Source organism: Balaenoptera ricei, chromosome 19 (assembly GCF_028023285.1).
Source record: "Balaenoptera ricei isolate mBalRic1 chromosome 19, mBalRic1.hap2, whole genome shotgun sequence".
Taxonomy (NCBI): Eukaryota; Metazoa; Chordata; class Mammalia; order Artiodactyla; family Balaenopteridae; genus Balaenoptera; species Balaenoptera ricei.
This window is the reverse complement of record NC_082657.1, coordinates 9,473,266-9,487,586: the sequence shown is the minus strand read 5'-3', so window position 1 is coordinate 9,487,586 and position 14,321 is coordinate 9,473,266.

Below are 14,321 nucleotides of genomic sequence, written 5' to 3'. Positions count from 1 at the left end.
TTGAATTCTCTCAACCTGCTCCCTGGATTCAAGCAAGACAGTGACCTGAGGTCCCATGCTGGTCAGTGATACAGGCTGGAATAGCTCTCAGATCTCCTGAATCTCAGTCCAAGAGCCTCCAAACCCCCTAGGAAGGACAGGCTGGACCTGGTCAGACACCCCTGAACAAGACCTGGCTTGTCCTTCCCACAGCTCTTAGTCAAGGATGGCGGAGCTGGGCTCCTGGATGTGAAACCCAGGAAGATGCTGTCAGTTCCTGTTTTTTTAAAAAAAGATATTTATTTATCTATCTGCGCCAGGTCTTAGTTGCAGCATGCAGGATCTAGTCCCCTGACCAGGGATCGAACCTGGGTCCCTTGCATTGGGAGTGCAGAGTCTTAACCACTGGACCACCAGAGAAGTCCCCACCAGTTCCTGTCTTCACCTGCTTCTTCACTGGATTCCCCTTTGCCCCAGGAATAAATTTACTGAATCTTCCTCCTGACAGCATCTAGGTGTTATTTTTATCTGGCCACAGGGAACCTCTCTCAGGAAACAGGCAGGAAAGAGGTGGACTTCCAGGAGTACAGAGAGAATGTCAGGTATGCAGGAGGAGGGGCTGGGGGGTAGGAAAATGACCTAGAGAAAGGCACTTGTTTTCTAGGACTTACAAAGGCCTTTGAATGCTTTTGTTTGTTTGTTTATTTATGATCGCATTGGGTCTTTGTCTCTGAGCCTGGGCTTTCTCTAGTTGCGGCCAGCAGGGGCTACTCTTCCTTGTAGATGGGCTTAGTTGCTCCATGGCATGTGGGATCTTCCCGGACCAGGGCTCGAATCCATGTCCCCTGCATTGGCAGGCGGATTCTTAACCACTGCACCACCAGGGAAGTCCCCCTTTGAATGCTTTTGTTTGTGTGTCAATACGAGACACAGAATTTTCTTTCTTTCTTTTTGCTGTATACTTCCTATTTTAAAAAAATTTTCTTGAAATATAGTTGATTTACAATGTTGTGTTAATTTCTGCTGTTCAGCAGTGACTCAGTTATACACATATATATTCTTTTTCATATTCTTTTCCATTATGGTTTATTACAGGATATTGAAGATAATTCCCCTGCGCTATACAACAGGATCTTGTTTTTTATCCATCCTATCTATGATAGTTTGCATCTGCTAATCCCAAACTCCCAGTCCTTCCCTCCCCCACCCCTCCTCCACACGTCTGTTCTCTATGTCTGTGAGTCTGTTTCTGTTTCCTAGATATGTTCATTTGAACACAGAAGTTTCTTAAAATAATTCTTATCATTACTACACCAGCTGGGCAGGGCTTATCGCTCTTAGTATCCTACTGTGCTTCTGTTACTTTAAACAATGCTGAGACTCAATCTTGTTCATTGAGTCACACCCCCATTCCCATTCCCACTAGTGTTCTGAGCCACGATCATTCACCCCCTTTAGATGCCTGTCCAGCCCCCAGATGGCCGAGGAGGAGACAACGACTTTCCCCAGCCAGGAGCTCAGGTGTGGGTCCTGGATGAGGGCAGCAAATGCATGAAGGACCCTGGGCTTCAGCCTCCTTCGTTGTCTGATGTGATTCACTCCAATCACCCAGGGCTTCTTTGGAGATGAAGATGATCCCTGGGAGGAGATGGGGTGATTGGGGGGCAGGGTCACCTCAGCAATTGTGCCTCATCCTCACATTTGTTCAGACACAGACTCGCGCTCTCAGCCCCACCAGACACAACCAATAAATGCCCGACATTCCTTTAAACTTGGTCGACATGTCCATGCTCTTTCGTCCTTTTCCAATTCAGTTTATTTTGTGTGTGTGTTTATTTATTTATTTATTCTTAAATGAAGTGTAGTTGGTTTACAATGTTGTGTTAATTACTGCTGTGCAGCAAAGTGACTCAGTTATATATATATGTATATATTTTTTCCTTATTCTTTTCCATTATGGTTTATCACAGGATTTTTTAAAAAATAAATAAATTTATTTATTTATGGCTGCGTTGGGTCTTCGTTGCTGCGCACAGGCTTTCTCTAGTTGAGGCGAATGGGGGCTACTCTTCCTTGCGGTGTGCAGGCTTCTCACTGCGGTGGTTTCTCTTGTTGCGCAGCATGGGCTCTAGGCATGCGGGCTTCAGTACTTGTGGCATGCAGGGTCGGTAGTTGTGGCTTGCGGGCTCTAGAGCGCAGGCTCAGTAGTTGTGGCACATGGGCTTAGCTGCTCCGCGGCATGTGGGATCTTCTCAGACCAGGGCTCGAACCCGTGTCCCCTGCATTGGCAGGTGGATTCTTAACCACTGAGCCACCAGGGAAGTCCCTATCATAGGATACTGAATATAGTTCCCTGTGCTATACAGTAGGACCTTGTTGTTTATCCATTCTATATATACCAGTTTGCATCTGCTAATCACAAACTCCTAATCCATCCCTCTCCCACCCTCCTCCTGCTTGGCAACCACAAGTCTGTTCTCTATGTCCTTGATTCTGTTTCTGTTTCATAGATAGGTTCATTTGTGTCATATTTTAGATTCCACATATAAGTGATATCATATGGTATTTGTCTTTCTCTTTCTGACTTACTTCACTTAGTATGATAATCTCTAGTTGCATCCATGTTGCTGCAAATGGCGTTATTTTGTTCTTTTTTATGGCTGAGTAGTATTCCATTGTATACATGTACGACATCTTCTTTATCCATTCATCTGTTGATGGACCTTTAGGTTGTTTCCATGTCTTGGCTATTGTGAATAGTGCTGCTATGAACACAGGGGTGCATGTATCTTTTTGAATTATAGTTTTGTCTGGATATATGCCCAAGAGTGGGATTGCTGGATCATATGGCAACTCTATTTTTAGTTTCTTTGAGTACCCTCCATACTGTTTTCCACAGTGGCTGCACCAGTTTACATTCCCACCAACAGTGTAGGAGGGTTCCCTTTTCTCCACACCCTCTCCAGCATTTGTTACTTGTAGACTTTTTAATGATGGCCATTCTGACAAGTGGGAGGTGGTACCTCATTGTAGTTTTGATTTGCATTTCTCTAATAATTAGTGATGTTGATCAGTTCATCTTTTACAAGCAGAATTAGTGATTCTGTGAGGGAGGGATTTCTGTCCTTGAGGGCATGCCCCTCAAGTGCTGTGTGTTCAACTTCCAAACTTGTCTAAGTCACCTCTGATTTGGTATTGAGTCGTCCATGGAATATACATGTCCCTCATGCTGTAAAGACCGATTGCTTAATGAGAATACACAGCATCTCTCTGTGTCTCAACAGACCTACTCTCCCCCTCTCACATCACCTTATACCCTGTCAAAACCTTCACCCTGCTGCCCTGCTTCTTTTACCCACTGATCGGATATCCCAAGATGGTGCCCCCAACATCAGATTATTATCTGGTCCTAGATTAGATTTATCAGAAATCCCTCTTCTCCAAGTTGATCTTAGTCTTTATGTCCAAGGCTCTTACCTCCAAGAAGAGTTGGAATTTTCCAGGTGGGATACACCGCCCCTAATCAACACAACCTCTTGAATATCGAGCCCTCCCATATGCTAAATGAGCTCAGGTGGGTGAATGAATCACTCTCTCTCCAAATTGCACAAGGGCAGAGGAATGAAGGTTAACATCTATACTGACAGTCTCTATGCCTTTGGGGGTATTAAAGGACTTTGGTATGTTATGGAAACAGACAGGATTTATGACAGCACCTGGTACCCCCTCTATCTGCTAGATTGGATACTACCGAATTCATGAATATTTGAATAAAGCCAATAAGGTCTTTAAAATGTACTCAGTTGTATTTTGTTTTTTAACACTTCTTCCCTCCAGGGACAGGAAAGGAAAATACAAGCCCTCTTTCTGTTACAGGATCAGGGAACCAGGTCACTATTATGAAAATTGGTCCCCCCCCCCATAAAAAAAGAAGAAGAAGAAGAATCAAACATTTATCTTGCCTTTCACATAAGATCTGGACCTCAGGGTGTATAGTTAATTGAGAAAGAATTTTTTCTTTATAGAAGTAATCCAAATTAAAAAGGTAGGAAAAAAGGGCAGAATTACATTATTACCATTTTGTGACTCAAATGAATGAATGTGTCTAAGCAGTAACCATCAATGAATGGCTGCCAACAGGGTAACTTGGGAGAGAACTGGATGTTATGTGCTCCTGGTGGAAGCACAGAACACACACACACACACACACACACACACACACACACAAATCCCAAAATTATACACTAGGATCCTATTCACGCTGGCTATTTTGTCTTCTAAAAATGTCCCATTGATTTTTGAGAACATCTCTATTCTTTACATTAACAAGATATGCCAGACTCACTTGGTACTTTACTTACCTAGACCTGGAATCAGCCATTTCTCCAAGGAGCCTGGGATCCTCATGTGAGGGATGGTTTTTTGAAACCAGTAGAGATCTCCAGTTCTCATCCACTGCCCCAGCATTCTTTCCTCAACCATCCATATTTCTGACTTTATTCTTTCACAGAGAAAACCACAGTACTTCATAACACATCAATTGACCTCATAATGTTTTCAGTTCTACACATAAAATATGAAGATACTTACTTTGGATAGAATCTGATTCGTAAATCTTTCTCATATATACCTTCATAAGGCATTACTTATCAACCTGTTTAAGCTTATTTGTCTATATTTTTTTCTAATAATGTTGTGGCTTTTCTTTGTTATATACCATTCTTTCCCCTATCACTTTATGATTTTATGAGGGCTGTGAAGTTGGCATCTAATTTTTTTCAAATTAGTAGGCGTGTCAGATGCTATTTTAAAATACTCCATTTATCTCCATTGATTTGAATTTTATCTTCACCACATAATAAATGCACAATATAAATTAACCAGCTTTTTACTTGGCTTCAGCTCACCTCATATGCATCTGTTTACCTGTGAAATCATCACCCTGCTTTTAATTAACATAGATTTACACCATGCTTTGATTTGATATTAGCATTGCAAGTCATTCTTGCCTATTTTCCCAATCCTACTTTCTCTGCCTATCTTTGAGAATATTTTTTTCCCCAAAAATTCACAGTTTGATTTTCAAATTGTATGAAAAACTGGTTAGAATGGCACTAGATATGTTTTTATATGTTGCAGCATTTTATTTTTTTATTTTTATGTTAACAATGAAGTGATATTTTATTTTTTTATTTTTATTTTTTTTAACATCTTTATTGGAGTATAATTACTTTACAATATTCTCTTAGCTTCTGCTGTATAACAAAGTGAATCAGCTATATGTATACATATATCCCCATATCCTCTCCCTCTCACCCTCCCTATCTCACCCCTCTAGGTGGTCACAAAGCACCAAGCTGATCTCCCTGTGCTATGCAGTTGCTTCCCACTAGCTATCTATTTTACATTTGGTAGTGTATATATGTCCATGCTACTCTCTCACTTCGTCCCAGCTTACCTTTCCCCCTTCCTGTGTCCTCAAGTCCATTCTCTATGTCTAGTGCAGCATTTTAAAAAGAAATTCTTCCCATCCAGGAGTATGATCTATTTTACAATATTTGGTAAGTATCTTCCTCAGGGGAGTATTATGTGGTGTTGTCTATGGAAGATAAAGTAACAATTGTCTGTCTTTACTTCTGGATTTACACAGAGGACTTTTTAAGAAAGAACTTAATTTGCATAGACATTCCACACCAATGTATGAAAGTAATATCATTTTTTAATCTTTGTATTTTTTTAATTTAAATTTTATTTTATACTGGAGTATAGCTGATTTAGAATATTGTGTTTGTTTCAGGTGTACGGCAAAGTAATTCAGTTATACATATACTTATATCCATTCTTTTTCAGATTCTTTTCTTTCTTTTTTTAAAAAAATTTATTTATTTATTTGGTTGCACTGGATCTTAGTTGCGGTGGGCTCCTTAGTTGCAGCTCCAGGGCTCCTTAGTTGTGGCAGGTGAGCTCCTTAGTTGTGGCATGCGAACTCTTAATTGCGGCATGCGTGTGGGATCTAGTTCCCTGACCAGGGATGGAACCTGGGCCCCCTGTACTGGGAGTGTGGAGTCTTATCTTCTTATCTGGGAAGTCCCCAGATTCTTTTCCCATATAGGTTATTACAGAATATTGAGGGACTTCCCTGGTCCAGTGGTTAAGACCTTGTCTTCCAGTGCAGAGGGTGAAGGTTCGATCCCTGGTTGAGGAGCTGAGATCCCACATGCCTCGAGGCCAGAAAACCAAAACATAAAATAGAAACAAATATAAAACAGTAACAAATTCAATAAAGACTTTAAAAATGGTCCACATCAAAAAAAATCTTTTAAAAAAAGGAATACTGAGTAGAGTTCCCTATAGTATACAGTAGGTCCTTGTTGGTTATTTATTTTATATTTAGTAGTGTGCATATGTTAATACCAAACTCCTAATTTATCCCTCCTCCCCACCTTTCCCCAGTAATATCACTTTGAAGTCAAGTGAGAGGTATTAATAGGCTCAAATTATTAAAAGTGATTAAAGTTAATTTCATGGATAATGAGACAAATCATAATCACATGTTACCAGAAAGGATGCAATAAGAAGACTGAATCCCTTCTGCGGCATTCCTACCAGAGGTGTATATCCTGTAGTGAATGATGAGAAAACATCAGACAAACCCAAATCGAGGGATGTTCTACAAAATAACTGGCCTGGGACTTCCTTGGTGATCCAGTGGTTAGGACTCCGTGCGTCCACTTCAGGGGACGTGGGATCGATTCCTGGTCAGGGAACTAAGATCCCACATCCTGCGCGGTGCAGCCAAAAAATAAAATAATAATAATAAAATAAATAATAATTGGCCTGCAAGCTTCAAAAGGGTGAAGCTCATGAAAGTCAAATAAGACATGACAATTAAATGTAGTGGGTGGTTCTGACTTGGGCCCTGTTGTTATAAAGGGGGACAATTTGTAAAACCTGAATGCAGTCTGAGGCTTAAAAGGTAGTGATGTATCATGTGAATTTCCTGATATTGAAGGTAGTTATGTAGGAAAAGCAGCCCTTGTTTGCAATAATTACACACGAAATATTCAAAGGTGAGGTGAGGCATTATGTCGGCCACTTACTCTCAGTGGCTCTGGAAACCAAAGCGAGGTAATAATATTTATCTTATAGGATAGATGTGAGGATTAAATGATATGATGTGAAATCTTGTAACATTCCTTGGCACATAATATTTCAAGAAATTGAAGGTGTTCTTATTATGTAAAATCAAGACACTAAAAATATGTAATCAATGTGGCCTTTACCTGTAGCTATTTCTTCACAAACACACACGCACACACTTTTTAGGTATGTATGTTTGAGTGTGTATATCATCACATCCACCAGGGGGCGCGTCAGGCTTAGGTTACGGCTTCATTGTTTTTCAGTTTAGGTAGACCACTTGTTCTCATATGCTTTGGTCTCAGAACGTCTTTATACTCTTAAAAAATGTTGAGGACCCCCCAGAGAGTCTTTGCTTGTGTGGGTAATACACAATATGGTGTACTGTTCAACCAGCCTTCTGAAAAAAATCCATGATATAATGTTTCTATGGTGTAAATACTTCACCATGGCCCATTTCATGCTATCAAAGTTTTAACAACTGGTACACACATGATCCTAAATTTAACAGTTCACTCTCCCAAGCCAGTAAGGGCTGGCACCAGCACACCACAGGGTAGTTATTCATATTTACCTTATATAAATTTAAACTGATAATTTTTAAAGATTTATTTATTCATTGAAAAGTAGCAATGATAAATCCATTACATGTTAATATCAGAGCAATGATATCATCAGACATCACATAGCTTCTGGAAAACTTTACCTTATAGTAGGAAGAAGAAGAAAGCCAATAACATCTTAGTAGTCTTATGAGAATAGTTTTGACCTTGTGGAGCTCATAAAAGGATCTCAGAGACTCCTAGGGGTCTGCAGACCATACTTGGGAATCACTGGCTTAGTAATATGATATAATAATCTTAAATCTATTCAATCCAGCACCCCCTTTAAAAATAATAGATTTTTATAGTATTCCTTTTATTACCAGGAAACAAGTTTCATGTACAGCATAACTTATTTGTACATATAATTTCTAACTTAAAATTATTGCAATACGTTATCTGTACTTTAGAAAAGAAACAAAAGAAAAATACATTCTACAATCCTTTACTAGACATGTGTGTTTAGGAATGAAGCATGTGTTTGGTTTTTAGAAAGGTGGCTTGTGTATATGGCATATATGAGGTCAGCCCAGCTAGGTTCAGGGTGGCTCCTGGAATCAAACAGATCAATATTTCCACAGTGAAATGTGGGCTGTTTATCCCACCACAGTGGGATAAATATAGATTACCAAAATGGCCCGGGTCGGGTCAGGTTTTGCTGTCAAGTACACTAGACAACAAATCTCTCCTTTTCAGAGCTATTTGGATCTTGGAATTGTGGATGACTGATGGTGAGCCTGTAATCTATGATTAAATAAGAAGTGTTCCATTAGGTCAATGTTCTCAGACATTACAGGGCCCGATGTTCCTGCTTTTGATGAATTATAAGTTTAGATTTAAGGTGAAGAATACAAGATTCAGTCAAATTTTTATCTTTATATTTGACATTTTGAAATAAGGGCTAAATAAAAAACAGTCATATGTCTATTAAGAGAGAAACCAAAACAGAGTGACCAGCTAGATTGTCTGGGATTCAAATACCCTAAAGACAGAGAATGTCAGTGATATGATTCTCTGACATGGTGAGCACTCCTAATACCAACTTTTGCCCCAAACAGGGTATGATCTTCCCTTGATACACATGTAGTTGCTTTCCTGGAAAATTCAGAGTATATTAAAATAGTGTAAAGTTTTTGCTGTTTATATGTAAAAAGGGAGCCGCTGTAGCCTAAGATGATCCTTAACAGATTCTTCCTGTACCTACGAACTCGGGCAGGAACCCAGGAAACCCCTCCTGGTCCGGGCTGCACAGTGCATTGCAAGAATCTGGGTTCCCTGGCCCTGGCCACCAAATACCAGAAGCCCTACAGATTGACATACATCTCCCGGGACTGCCCCAGCTACTGAGGCTTGCTCACTGAACCCTGAAGGAGGGATGTGCCAGTGAGGTGGGGGACTCAGGGCGCTGGGAGGGACCTCCTGGCCTCCCAGAGTCGAGTGAGAGATTCTCCTGCAGGGGGCGCCAAAGCGCTGAGCACGCGAGCAGGGGACTCCGGCCACAGTGCAGATGCGGGGCAGTTACCTGCATCTACACCAACATACACATCAACGTCTGCATAGGGAACGATGACATGCAAGATTTTACATGTGTGTGATTATAGTCGTGCGTGTGTTTCACATGTTTTATTGATGACAGGTGCCCTTATTTACAGAACCCAGATATACGTCACTATCTGTGTGTGCAACAAGCATCCACATGCTAACATCGACAAGCAGGATCACATCAAGGCATGCCTAAGGCCAAGACATATATCTTTTTTTTTTTTTTTTATAAATTTATTTATTTTTGGCTGCGTTGGGTCTTCGTTGCTGCGCGAGGGCTTTCTCTAGTTGCGGCGAGAGGGGCTACTCTTCGCTGTGGTGGGTGAGCTTCTCATTGCGGTGGCTCCTCTTGTTGCAGAGCACGGGCTCTAGGTGCACAGGCTTCAGTAGCTGTGGCTCATGGGCTCTAGGGCGCAGGCTCAGTAGTTGTGATGCACCGGCTTAGTTGCTCCGCAGCATGTGGGATCTTCCCAGGGCTCGAACCTGTGTCCCCTGCATTGGCAGGCGGATTCTTAACCACTGCACCACCAGGGAAGCCCCAAGACATATATCTTGACCATGGTATGTACTGACACGTCTACTTGTCAGAATCCACGTGTTGCTACTGACTTGTGTGTTAATGGCAGCCTGTTACATGACACCTATGTGTGTGACATCAAAATGCACATGGACATGTATGCCTGTGGGCATGTGGGTAGTGACTGTGCCTGTCTGAGCCTTGTCTGTCCACCCTCCAGGATGGAGCCCCTTGGCTGGCAGGGGAGTGGAGATTTGGAAACAATAATCCAATCTACCACAGGGTATATTATTTTTTTATTAAATGCATTTTTCAGAAATGACTCTCGGGCTTCCCTCGTGGCACAGTGGTTAAGAATCCACCTGCCAATGCAGAGGACATGGGTTCAAGCCCTGGTCCAGGAAGATCCCACATGCTGCAGAGCAACTAAGCCCGTGCGCCACAACTACTGAGCCTGCTGCGCTCTAGGGCCCGCGAGCCACAACTACTGAGCCTGCGTGCCACAACTACTGAAGCCCACGCACCTAGAGCCCGTACTCCGCAACAAGAGAAGCCACCGCAATGAGAAGCCCATGCACCACAACGAAGAGTAGCCCCCGCTCGCCACAACTAGAGAAAGCCCGCGCGCAGCAACAGAGACCCAACTCAACCAATAAATAAATAATAAAACTTTAAAAAAAAAGAAAAAAGAAATGACTCTCTGAGTCACAGAGAAGTTAAATAACATGGTCAAGGTCACACAGCTGGCAAGTGATGGAGCCAAAATCCTGTCTCTAGAACCATATACTGAAACCACTAAATAAACTATAGGAAAATAATGGAGCCCACTTAATGGGGCTGTCGTGATGTTCCAGTCAAAGCAGAACAGCACTGGGCACAGAACCCTCGCCCTACTTACATCCAACATCTGATTCCAGGTTGGCCTTGGCTTGAGTTTGGAGGGATTTTCTGCCCCTGGCAGTGTTCCAGGAATGCCAGCTGACCTTTATAAACCCATACTATGAGGAGTCAGAGCCAGGGGAAGGGAGAGCAGAGAGAAAATCAGATCACAAGAGGCAGCCGTAGAGAGGTTAGGAGCAATTCCCCCCAGTCTTGGGCAGTAGGGAGAGTGAGTCTTACAGAAGTGAACATCAGCAAGTGAAATATCTGAGCAGATGTACAGAAAACAGTAGCCAGAGATGCTGACTTGTCAGATTGGGTGTGTGCCTGGTTCTGGGGTTTTGTTGCTGAATCCTATTTCCCTGTCAATAAATCAAGCATTTTTTTCTCCAATATCCCAAAGCCTAAGACTCTACCTCCATGGTGCTGCTCATAGGCAGAGCTCCAAGATAATGTTCTATAAAGAATGTGGCAGATATTTCTCCAAAATGGCCACAGTAATATTTCCAGTTCCACATGCTCTTCCTGTGGAAGCTTGACCTTTCCCATCAAGAAGTAGAGTCTGGGGACTTCCCTGGCGTTCCAGTGGTTAAGACCCCATGCTTCCAATGCAGGGGGCCCGGGTTTGATCCCTGGTCAGGGAATTAGATCCTGCATGCCGCAACTAAAGATCCTGCATGCTACAACGAAGATCCCGTGTGCCACAACTAAGACCCGGTGCAACCTAATTAATTAATTAATTTTTAAAAAAATGAAGTAGAGTCTATTTCCCTCCACTGGGCAGGACTTTGTGATTGCCTTGATGAAAAGAATTGACACTGCATGACTCCCAAGGCTAGGTCATAAAGGAGACACAGCTTCTGCCTGTCTCCTCACTCACTCTCCCTCTCCCTTGGGGCTTGGCTGCCATGATGTGAGGAAGCCCAAGCAGCTACATGGAAAGGTCACGTATAGATGTTCCAGCCACAGCGCCCAGGTGAGGTCTCAGCTGACAGGCAGCATCAACCACCTGGCATGTGAGTGAGGAAGCATCAGATCATTCCTGCCGACAGTCTTTAAGCTGCCCCAGCTGATGCCAAGTGGAGCAGAGATGAGTTGTCCCCACTGAGCCCTGCCCAGATTGCAGATTCATGAGCAAAATAAATCTCGTTTGGGTGGTTTGTTTTGTAAACAAGAGAGCTTCCAGTTCTTTCCAACTTGTGGGGAAAGAGGACTTCATTCAGACCTAACTCAGATGTCACTTTCCTGCTCAAAAGCCTTCTATGTTTCTATCTCCCTCAGAGTGAAAGCCAACACATAACCTAAAAAAATTCACCCTACATGATCTTTCCACACCACTGTCCACTTCCTCCCCACATCATCTCTCTGATATCATCTCCCAATCTTCCCATCCATCCCTGTGCTCTAGCCACACTGGTCTCCTTGCTGATCCCTGAACTTACCAGGCAAATTCCACCTCAGCACATTTACACTTTTTTTTTTTTCCACCGTAGATTAGCCTTGCCCATTCTGGAACTTCATGGAATTGAAATCACATAGTAATTCTCTTTTGTGTCTGTCTTCTTTCATTCTGCATAATGATTTTGAGAATCATCTGTGTTGTATGTGTATCAATAGTTCATTCTTTTTTCTTACTGAGTAGTATTCATTGTATGGGTGTACCACAGTTTGTTTATCCATATCAGTATATTAATATGTTGATGTATGGGTGAACCTCAATATCTTTTCAATCTGTCTCCTCTCCTTTACTTCCATTGCCCCTTCTCTGGCCCAGGCGTCTCTTCTTTACACCCAGATCTGCACCCCAGCCTCCTTCCTGTTTTCTGACCTTCAGTCTCACTCCTGTTATCCACTCTCCACATAGCAACCAGAGGAATCTTTATAAGGCACACATTGTGTTCCTGTCCTGCTCAAAACTCTGCCATGGCTCCCCAGTGCTACCAGGATATTGCCCAAACTTCTTTCATGGCTTTCAGATCTGGTTTGATCTCACCTGCATGCACCATTCCACCATCACTGCCCACCTCCTCTCTTTACACTCCACGTTGTAGCCACAGGTACCTTTCAAATATCTCAAGGTCCCAAGCTCTTTTTTTGCCTCCAAGCCATTGCATTCTCTTCCCTCTGCCCAGAATACTTTTCTCTCTCCCTTTCTCTCTCTTTTTTTATAAATTTTTATTTTATTTATTTATTTTTGGCTGTGTTGGGTCTTCGTTGTGCGGGCTTTCTCTAGTTGCCGCCAGCGGGGGCTACTCTTCCTTGCACTGCGCGGGCTTCTCATTGCGGCGGCTTCTCTTGTTGCAGAGCACGAGCTCTAGGCGTACAGGCTTCAGTAGTTGTGGCACTCAGGCTCAGTAGTTGTGGTGCACGGGCTTAGTTGTTCCACGGCATGTGGGATCTTCTCAGATGAGGGCTTAAACCTGTGTCCCCTGCATTGGCAGGCGGATTCGTAACCACTGCGCCACCAGGGAAGCCCTCTCTCCCCCTCTCTTTACCTTCTTCACTCTTATTCATCCTTCAAGTCTCTGTTCAGAGGTCTCCTCCTTAGGAAACCTTCTTGACAATCCCCCCAGGCTGGGTGAGGTGTCTCCACCAAGCTCCCATAGTTCCTGGTGGCTCGGATCACTCTGCATTTTAATAATGAAAAGCTCTCCCCTAAGCTTCAGCTCAGAAACAAAACTTGTCTCTCCAGACAAACAAGAACATATCCTTTTTTAAAAAAATTAATTAATTTATTTAGTTTTGGCTGTGTTGGGTCTTCGTTACTGTGCGCGGGCTTTCTCTAGTTGCAGCGAGCGGGGACTACTCTTCGTTGTGGTGCGCGGGCTTCTCATTGTGGTGGCTTCTCTTGTTGCAGAGCACAGGCTCTAGGTGTGCGGGCTCAGGAGTTGTGGCTCGTGGGCTGTAGAGCGCAGGCTCAGTAGTTGTGGCGCACTGGGCTTAGTTGCTCCGCGGCATGTGGGATCTTCCTGGACCAGGGCTTGTACCCGTGTCCCCTGCATTGGCAGGAGGATTCTTAACCACTGCACCACCAGGGAAGCCCCAAACAAGAACATATCCTTTTAGCAAAAATTGGAAACCGTTTCGAAAAACACATTTCCCATATCACCTTTGTTGCCAGGAACCATCAAGTGAAGTTTAACACTAACCTAGATCATAGACGCCTGGCACATCTGTGTATATAAGTTTTAGTCCTGTTTTAATGTTTGTTTAACAAATGCCAGTTTTCCTTAAATCCTCAGATTGGCTATATGCTATGACTCAGATAGCCTCTGCTTCCTCGGATAGGACCTGCTTCTCCTGCAGCCCTTCCTAATTTTGACCTCTCATTCACATGTCTCTGTACTGAGGCTCAGGAGATATTCTCTCAGTTTATCAAGATTCTTTTAGGGGTAAGCAGCTGAAATCAACTCAACTAATCTAAGCACAAAGTAAATGAATAAAACAATTTTATCAACAACAGCAACAACCAAAAAACCCATAATGGTTCTAAGATTAAAACGGACTTCAGGTATGGCTGGATCCAGGCACCTAAGTGCTAGCCTTAGGACTGTCTTTCACAAACTTTCATTTCTGCTTTCCTCTGCATTGACATTCAGCATAAAGCCTCTTCTTTCATGGTAACGGAGTCCCATGAGCTCCAGGCTCACATCCCACCAGCT